The sequence below is a fragment of the Myotis nattereri genome, assembly GCF_964212035.1.
Source record: "Myotis nattereri genome assembly, chromosome: 1".
Classification (NCBI taxonomy): domain Eukaryota; kingdom Metazoa; phylum Chordata; class Mammalia; order Chiroptera; family Vespertilionidae; genus Myotis; species Myotis nattereri.
In genome coordinates, this window is record NC_138075.1 from 114,972,905 (window position 1) to 114,982,891 (window position 9,987).

Below are 9,987 nucleotides of genomic sequence, written 5' to 3' on the forward strand. Positions count from 1 at the left end.
CCTGGCATGGCACTGCCCCTTCACCTGCTCCACCATCCCACCTGCGGGGCAATTAGTCAGGGCGAGGCCCCCTGCCCAGCTCCCTCAGTGCCTGGGAACCTGGCAGCAGTCCTGGCCCTGCTGCCACCACTGGTCGCTGTCTGCAGGGTGATCAGCGGGGTGATCAGGCCCCACTCGCCCCGCCTTGGCCTGGCGCCGCCCACTCACCTGCTCCACCATCCCACTGTGGTCCTGCTCTTGTTGGGGCCCATTGGGGCTGGAAGCACCTCCACTGCCACCCGCTGTCAGGGCCGCGTTGCCGACACCCACCATGTTCCATGCCACCCCCCGGAGGTCAGAGCACATCACAGTGAGCAGTTGTACTCCTGGTCAAACTCCTGGTCAAACAATTTGCATATTAGGCTTTTATTATATCCTACTAGGGGCCCGGTGCACGAAATTCGTGCACTGGGTGTGGGGGGGGGGAGTGTCCCTCAGCCCAGCCTGCCCCCTCTCACATACTGGGAGCCCTCAGGCATTGACCCCCATCACCCTCCAATCGCAGGATCGGCCCCTTGCCCAGGCCTGATGCCTCTGCCAGAGGTGTCAGGCCTGGGCAGGGGACCCTCATTTCCCCCGATCACTGGTTCTGTCCCCAGCCCAGTCCTGATGCCTCTGGCCCAGGCGTCAGGCCTGGGCAGGGGACCCCCAGACCCCTCCGATTGCTGGCTCTGTCCCTTGCCCAGGCCTGATGCCTCGGCCAGAGGCGTAGACCCCCATCACCCTCCAATTGCCTGATCGGCCCTTTGCCCAGGCCTGACGCCTCCGCCAGAGGTGTCAAGCTTGGACAGGGAACCCCCAACTCCCCCCAATCACTGGCTCTGACCCCCGCCCAGGCCTGAGGCCTCTGGCCCAGGAATCATGCCTGGGCAGGGGACCCCCATCTCCCTCTGATCGCTTGCTCCACCCCCCGCCCAAGCCTGACGCCTCTGACCCAGGCTTCAGGCCTGGGCAAGGGGACCATCATATCCCCCCAATCCCCAGCTCCGCCCCCCACACAGGCCTGATGCCTCTGGCGCAAGCATCAGGCCTGGGCAGGGGACCCCCAGCCCCCCACCCAGGCCTGATGCCTCAGCCAGAGGAGTTGATCCTCATCACCCTCCGATCACCAATCACCGGATCGGCCCCTTGACCAGGCCTGAGGCCTCCGGCAGAGGTGTCAGGCCTGGGCAGGGGACCCCCAGCTCCCCGCGGTTGCAGGCTCCGCCCCTGCCCAGGCCTAACGCCTCTGGCCTAGGCGTCCGGCTCGGGCAACGGGTACCTGCAGCTGCAGCGGCCCCGCGACCGTGGGCTCCACTTTAGTCCCAGGCAAGGGCCGCCTTTGCCCTGCCCCCCACCTCTTAGCTCCCCCCTGGGTTTCCCATCACTGTCAGTGGCAGGGGGCTTCTTCCTGCTTTCCCTTTCGCCTCCCTGCATTGTGCCTACATATGCAAATTAACTGCCATCTTGTTGGCAGTTAACTGCCAATCTTAGTTGGCAGTTAATTTGCATATAGCCCTGATTAGCCAATGAAAAGGGTAGTGTCGTACACCAATTACCATTTTTCTCTTTTATTAGTGTAGATATAATAAAAGCCTAATATGCAAATCTAATGGTAGAACAATGGGTTGGTGGGGGTCGGGGATGGAAAGCAGGCGGCACCAGGCCAGCCAAGGCTTGTGCCAGCGGGCAGAGGGAGGGGACGGCGATTGGGGGGCGGTGGGTGGAGGGGCAATTGGGGGGTGGGGACCGGCACTGCCCCCTGATCAGCCCACCTGGTCACCTCCTATAGAGGACATCCCCTGAGGGCTCCCGGACTGCAAGAGGGTGCATGCCGGGCTCAGCCCTCCCGCCCCACCCCGAGTGTATGAATTTTTGTGTACCAGGCCTCTAGTAGGATAATACTAACCCATATCGCACTTATTATGTGCCAGACGGTTCCTAGGCTCTTACATATAGAGCTCACTTAGTTTTCACAGCAACCTTAGAGAGTAGGTGCTAGTATTTTCCTTCATTCACAGAGAAGTGAAATGACTTGCCAAGATCACACAGCTGGTATGTTAGTATGGTTGGCCTGCTGTAGCAAAGAACACAAACTGGTGTCTTAAACAACAGAAATTCATTTTCTTAAAGCTCTGGAGGCTAGAAGTCTGAGAGCAAGGTGTTGGCAGTTTTTTCTCCTGAAGCCTCTGTCCTTGGTGTGTAGCTTGCCCTCCTCCCCCTGTGTTTTCACAGGTCTTCCCTTTGTGCCTGGGTCCTAATCTCCTCTTCTCACAAGGATACTAGTCCCACCAGATTAGGGCCCATGCTAATGACCTCATCTTACCTTAACTATCTCTTTAAATACCCTGTCTCCAAATAGTCACATTCTGGATGCTGAGAGTTAGGACTTTAACATGTGAATTTTAAGGGGGATGGTGTTTAGCCCATAACAGTTAGTAAGTGGCAGAGCCAGGATTCAAACCCAGTTCCCTGACCCAGGGCCACATTCTAGACTAGTGCACCATGAAACGCCCATGGCCAGAAAGGGGGGAGCAGGCTGGTGTGAGGGACTCTGACCAGGCAGAGGTCTCCCTGGGGACGCTCTTGGGGCTCAGGGCTCCGGAACAGCAGCAGTCCTGCTCCTGCGCCTGCTGTGGCCCAGGAGGCAAGCAATGTAAACCGGGGACACTGGGTGGGGTGCCCAGGAACAGCAGGCAGAAGCAGCCGTGCCTAGGAGAAAGGGGTGACACTAACCAGGTGACAGATTTGTGTACAGGGGTAAAAGGGCAGATGAAAAGGCTGCCTTCAGGAGGGGCATGCAAGGTGTCAGAGGCCTTGGTGGCCAGGCATAGTGCATAGTCTTGATTTTATTTATTTATTTTTTAATTGCCACACTATAATTTTTGGCTCTCATTTTTTAAAAAAAAAATGATTTTAGAGGGAGAGGAAGGGAGAGAGGGGAGAGAGAAACATCGATGTGAGAGAGACACATGTATCGATCACCCTCAGCATGCACCTGGGCAGGGATGGAATCCGCAACCTAGGCATGTGCCCTGACTGCACAACGTTCCAACCAGCTGAGCCACACTGGCCAGGGCTAGATTTATTTTTAACGCCTTGGTGAGTTGTAATTCACGTATTATACAGTTGACCCACTTAAATGGGATAGCCCAATGGTGTTTACTAGTAGTATATTCAGCGTTTTGCAACCATCACCACAATCAATTATAGAACATTTTCATCACTCGCAAAAGAAACCCATACCCATACCAGTCACTCCCCATTCGTTCCAAACCCAGCCCGAGGCAACCACACATCTACTTTGTATGAATTTACCTGTTCTGGGCATTTATATCAATGGAATCATGCAGGATGTGACTTTTGTGACTGTCTTCGTTGGCTCAGCACAGTGTTTGCAAGGGTCATCCATGTTGTACCATGTATCAGGACTTCATTCCTTTTTATGGCTGAGTAGTATTCCAGTGCATGAATATACTCCATTTTGTTTATCTGTTCATCAGGCAATGGCTAGTGGGTTGTTTCCACTTTGGGGCTATTATGGATAATGCTGCTCTGAGCTTTTATGTGCAAGTTTTTGTGTGGACATATGTTTTCGTTTCTCTTGGGTAGATACCTAAGAGCAGAGCTTCTGGGTCATGTGGTCACTGCATGGTTAATATTTTGTGTAAATGTCAGACTATTTTCCAAAATGGAAGATAGTCCTGATTAGGCTGCTGGCAGTCCTCTGAGTGGGAAAGATGGATGTTGAGGGCCAGGGTAGGCATTGAGTTTGGGCATCAGGCCAGGATTTTCCAAAATAAACATTGCAAGGAAAATGCTTCAACAGGTAAAGTCGTCGGAGGGAAGAGGCGCCCTGTTAATTAAAGGGGGCAGCAGAGGGGTCAATAGTGGAAGGGAGCTTGAGGAGTTTCCCAGCGCAGAAGCTTCCCACTACACCCCCAACATCGGTGCCTTCGTCTGCTCTGTGTAGGCATGACGCAGGGCTGGCCCTGAGCAGACTTGAGAAGCCAGTGCTCTGCCTGGTATGGATCTGGGGGTGGAGGGGATGATCTCAACACCCTGAGGTGTTCTTTGCCAGTCTCTGAACTCTCAGCTGCAGGGACATGGCCTTTCTAGCCATAATTAGAAATAAGGCTTAAAAAGCAGACTCCTGGGGTGAGAGAGCCCAGCACATGGCAGTACATGAGCACTGGGACCAGGCTTCCTCTGGGGGAGGGGGAGAGGGGCGGGGAGGCCCACCCAGAAGCCACCCGGCTGGAGCCTCCTCCTGTGGCTGAGGTCTGAGAAAAGGCCTGCAGATAGTTGTGGGCTGTCCCAGACCACGGGGCCCAGCCAGGCCCACGTCACCTTCCGACACAGAAAAGAGTTTCCCCTTTATTTTCCTCCCAATTCCCTTAAATTCTCAAAAAACAACGCTGATGCCTTGGCCAAACACATTCCTTCCAAAATACAAACAAAGTCCCCTAACAAACAAGTAAACTAACCCCCCAAGACACCCTCCCAAACACACACACACGCGCACACACACACACACACACACACACCACACACACCAATCAGTTATTGAATGAGGTCATTCCAGAAACCAAGTTGGGTTCAGGCAGACCTGATGTGCTCTGTCCTTCACAAGCTGTGCACTTCACAAGCTGTCCCCCAGAGGAGTGGGTCTTCCTCTGGGAGCCTCCACCCCTCACCTCTACGGACAGTGGGGAGACTACGGCCTGCCTCGTGGGTTATTAGAGGATTCAGCGAGGCGGTCGAAGCCAAGCACCCAGCGCAGTGCCCGGCACACAGCAGCGTCTCTCTCCTCTGGCTCAGGTTCCATCTCTCTTCTCTCCCCCCATCTGCACCATCGTCTTGGACGCTGATAATCCCGGAGAGCTGGCACGTTAGCGCACACCTGGAGAACAATGGGCCTGTCTTCTAACTCACACATTTTCAGTTTCCCTTCCTTGGGAACGCCAATCCCTTTGCCCGCCTAGCTCCTGGATGTGGCCAGCATCAGCCACGTCCGCTGGGATGGGCCTCGCTCCTCCGCTGAAGCCCACTCTCTGGCAGAGAGCCGCTTTTCTGCCGCCCCCACCCCCCTTCACTAATGAATAATGGAAGTGCCCTCAGACTCAGGCCCGCTCCTCCTGGCTCCCAGCCTCTGATATATTTGATCCTAGATAGCATAATTTTTCACCTAAATGTGAATATATTTGCAAAATGATAGAAAATAGTTCTGGCTTTGGTGATATAATATAGCCCTCCCCTCATCCTGGCTGCTATTTTGATTGTGACTTAAATGAATGAGGCCATCAATAATTATTTTATTGAACAGGCACATAAAAAATGAGTCCTGGCTAAAGTCATTTCCCTGACAGAGCCGCCCCTGCATTGTGGCCAGTGGACCTTTGCAGCACTAAGCTGGCTGAGGAGCGCTGTGGGGGCTGATTCCGTACCCCTGATCCCCTTCTGTGGGATTTCCCAGGGCTCTGGGTGCAGGGGAAGGCTGACCTGCAGGCTGCAGTGGGAAGCAGGAAGTCAGACCCCTGCCAGGGTTCCGTGGACTTCCCACAGCATTTCCTGCATTATTGCTTTCCCCACTGAATGCAAAATGATCTATGTGCCCCGCTTCCAGGGAAGAGGAGTGACCCTCACAGTTCATGGGCACCACAGAGGTCCCCAGTCAGCTATGGGGTCTCCTAACTCCAGGAACAAAACATCCAGAACGAGTGCCTCTCTGAAGCCTCTTTTCATTTGCAGTTCTGCTCTCTCCACTTGTGCCTTTTGGGGAGCAGGATGGCAGTGCCTCCCTAGGAAACCAGTTCCCTGCTGCACCCCTTGCAGGAGAGAATCAGGGTGCAAGCTGCAAAGCCCCAGGTGCCCTTAGGGGCTCCTCATCTGAGCACAGAGTCACACCCCACGTGCAAGGGATGCCAGCCTTTTCCATGTCTCTTGTGCTGAGCCGTGTTGGGTGCTGCACAGGGTGGGTCAGAACAACCGGCAGTCCACCACGAGTCTTAGCTTTGTCTACACACCACCTTTACTGTTATTTATTTGATGAACTTTCTTTTTAAAAAAAATATTTTTATTGATTTTAGAGAGGAAAGGAGAGAGCGATAGAAACATCGATGATGAGATAGAATCATTGATCAGCTGTCTCCTGCACGCCCCCCACTGGGGTCAAACCTGCAACCTAGGCATGTGCCCTGACCTGGAATTAAACCATGACCTCCTGGTTCATAGGTTGACACTCAACCACTGAACTATGCCAGCTGGGCTTGATAAACTTTCTTAAGTCAACTAACATTTTTAACTTTGCCCCATTCTAGGCAATAAATCCATTAATCCACTGTTTGATGTATTCGCCCTATTTTTCTAATGCACACCAAAATTAACAGCACAATTCAAATAAAAACCTGTGCGTCCTGGTAACAACTATCTGGTAAGCATCAGGGATCTGTGAGCCTGGGTGAGGCTCGAGCTGGCGGAAGCAGAGGTGAACTGGGAAGGGACAATGCATCGCCCATCTCGTTTGCCTCCCTCCCCCAGCCCCCTGAAAACCAGCTTGGTGTGAGGGCCGTCCTGAGGGCCACTTGCCTCTGGAACTTGATGGCCATGTGAGCAAAGGCCTGGGTGGGACAGTCTGTGTCACCACGTCTGCAATGCCCCACCCACCCCAAGCCCCATGACATGGGCAACCTCAGTCCCGATGGCCCACACTGACTCCTTTTTTCTTTCTGGGGCTGTATGTAATCTGCTTTATTTCTGAAATAAAGCCACCTCCCCTCCAGCTTCTGCACAAAATGGAGCTCAGCCTCCCCACTTCAGGGGAGACAAACAGGGCTGGTAGCTAATCTCCACAGGGAAATGGCCTGAGGGGACAGAGAGAACAAACTGGGAGCGCAGGACTCAGGGGGGCAAAGATTCCAGAAATCTTAATGTCCTGAACTCCAGCCTGAAATTCCTGCTGGCCTCCAGAGAGATTAATTCCCTAGAGAGGGCTGATCAGGCCTCCCAGGTGCACCCCTCCCTGGCTCCCCCTCCCCCTAGTCCCGCCCTTCCTCTGTTCTCTGCAACCCTCCATCCCCAGAGGCCTGGTCTCAGACAGCAGGGCAGCCTAGACTGGGGGGCCCAGGCTGGGACCACGGGCTGAGCCAGGAGTTGCCAGTGTGAGTGAACATTACTTGGGGGTGACCAAATGCTGTGAACCTCATGATTTTCCCAGAGACCAGGGGGCTGCCTGAGACCATCTGGTTCCCCCAGGACACGTGTCGGATTCCAGGGCCTGAAGGGGCCGGTGGGCAGACAGGAGGGAAAGATGACCCTTCTGAAGGCAGGGTCATCTTTAGGGACAGCTCACTAAATGACAGACATAGAACTAGCGCATGCTAAAGAGAACACTCCATGGACACATCCAGCGTGCGAGCCCGGCCTCGAGGATGTGGGCACCGTGTAAAGTGCTGAGTGGTGGGGAGCGCAGAGGGCAAAGGCTGGGCTCTCTCCAGGACACACATCCACGGTGGCTCTTCTCTGCAAACCTGTCCTGTCGGAATCCAAGGCCCTGGCACGCCATCCGGTGCTTTTGTGCACATTACATAAAGGGCCCCTTCCTCTGGGGAGGATGCAGATTGCCCCAGGTGCGGGGTGCTGAGTGGAACACGGCTGCATCCTGGCCGCCACAGATCCTCGCTGGGGCATGTGTGTGCGTGGCCAGGCCTGACTCCTGGAACTCCCGGCATGTACTCAGCCTGCTCTGGTTCAAAGGACACAGTCTCTCACCCTGCCAACTAAAGTCAACGAACAAACAAAAACCTAAAGAGGACCTGGCGTGTGACAGTCAGAGCCGTGTGTCTCAGAGCCACCAGCAGGGATATGAGGAACCCGCACCACCAGAGGCCTCTGCAGAGCCCAGAAGCGTGGCAGTGGGAGCCCAATGCCAGGCGGAGGCAATGCGGAAACAGCGACCCCCTGCCCATGGTCTCCGCTCCGGAAGAGGCATGTCCCAGCCTGGACACCAGCCTTGGCTCAGAGCACGTGGCGCAGCTTCCTCACTGGGACTCACAGAGCCTCGGTTCCCGACCTGTGGGTGGCAGACGGCCGGTCCTGCCCAGCTCCCAGGCCAGGCCCCAAGGCTGGGTGGCGCAGGGGGTTTCAGTGCGGAGAAGTGACTTCCCTCGCACCTTTCTGCGGCGGGGCTTTTGCTCCCGGACACAGTGTGGCTAAATGACAGGCTGCAGAGGGACAGGCGGGAGCACAGCAGGCCCATCATCCGGCAGCGGCTTCTCCCCGCCCCCCAGTCTGCCTCCTGCTCCTCACTCCCCGTCTCTGTGTCTCTCTTCCTCAGCCCCCACCTCTTTTCTTCCTCGTGTCCCTTTTCTTTGTCTCATCTGCTTCCTTTCTCTTCCCTCTTCGCATCCATTCTTGCGTTTCTGCTCCTCTCTGACTCCTCTGGGGAGCTGAGAGATGGAGCAGGCCAGCTTGCTGGGGCCACCAACCTGGGCCGCCAACGCTGGCAACCACACTGGTCCCACAGGGACCAATAACTGCCGGTTTCTGCTGTCCCATTCAGGGTGACAGCGGCAGTGATGGAGCTATGGCACCGTCCTCAAGCTTGTCCTTTGGGTTTTCTGCTTCTCCAGGGACAGGGGCACTGGGACACTGGCCGTCTGCAGAGACGTCGAGCCCGGGCCCCAAGGAGTGGCCGAGTGTGCGAGCACTCCCTCCCGGCGGCAGCGGGGCAGGGCCCTGCTCTAAGAGCTTGCACACATTAAACGTCCCCACAACAGCCCTTGAGGCAGGTCCCCTTCCTACCCCCATGTCCAGGTGAGGGAGCTGAGAGTACAGAGAGGTGCCAGGCCTTGCCCACGGTGCCGGCAGCACCGGGCCCAGCTGGTTCCACACACTCTGCTTTTCCAGCCCTCACATCCCAGTTCTCGGGACCAGCTGGAGGGCGGGGCAGACAGTGTTCCTTTACCCACCTGCCCCCACAACGGCCCTCCCTCCTGTCAGCTGACAAGTCAGCCTCCAGTGTTGGAGATTCAAAATTTTACCTTCTGTTCCAACGTAAACCCCTGCCCAGAGAGGACGGATCCTTCAGCCTTGGTCTTATCTGAATTTGGCAGAGAGGAAGTACAAGGTTTGAAAACTCAGGGTGTCTAAAGGCTGGGAATGTGGAGGGTGCTTTGCAGATCAGACTTCTCAGACTGAGGCTTGCAGCAGAACCTCCCGGAGGCCCTGCCCCAGAGTTTGGGGGTCATAAGCAGGGCTGCAGTTTGAGCACTCGCATTGCTAACATGTTGCCATGATGCTTCGGCGGGCTTGGGGAACCTCACTTTGAGAACTGTTGACTTAGAGAAGGGCAAGCTGGGTCCCCAGAGGCAGACATTTCCATCTCCACTGAGGCCAAAGGCAGTCGGGGAAGCCGGGGGTCCCTGCAGGAGCCTGGCTGTGGTGACCCAGCTGCCGCCTGTGCTCTGGGCTGCTGTGCCCAGTCAAGATGAATAGCGCTCATTTGAGCCGCAGACACGCAGTGCGGAAAGCACCTCTGCACAGATCTATGGGGTTTTTATTAACTGTTTTACTGTCGCAGTTTCAAAATCAATCAAACAGAGTTGCCCTCGGGGGAACACTGGGGTTTGAGGGTGGGGCTCCTGGACTAAATGCAGCACAGGCCAGGCCCAGACCTGGGGACTGGCGGGGGGGGGGGGGGGAGGGGGAGGGGGGCACAGAGCGGGCAGAGGTGTCTGTGTCTTGTCCTTCCCCTGCTCTGTGAGCAGCAAGCTTTGTCCTCCCTCTGCACCACAGCCTCAACCCGCAACCCAGACCAGAACTAACTGCACACATTTATTGGTCCTTGAACCAAACCCAAATATGAATTCCTTGTGAGCCACTTACCAAGCCTATGAAAGACCATTTAAATGGGAAGAGAATCTATACTTTCCCAAACCCTTAACTCAAACAACCTGGGACTTCAGAAGG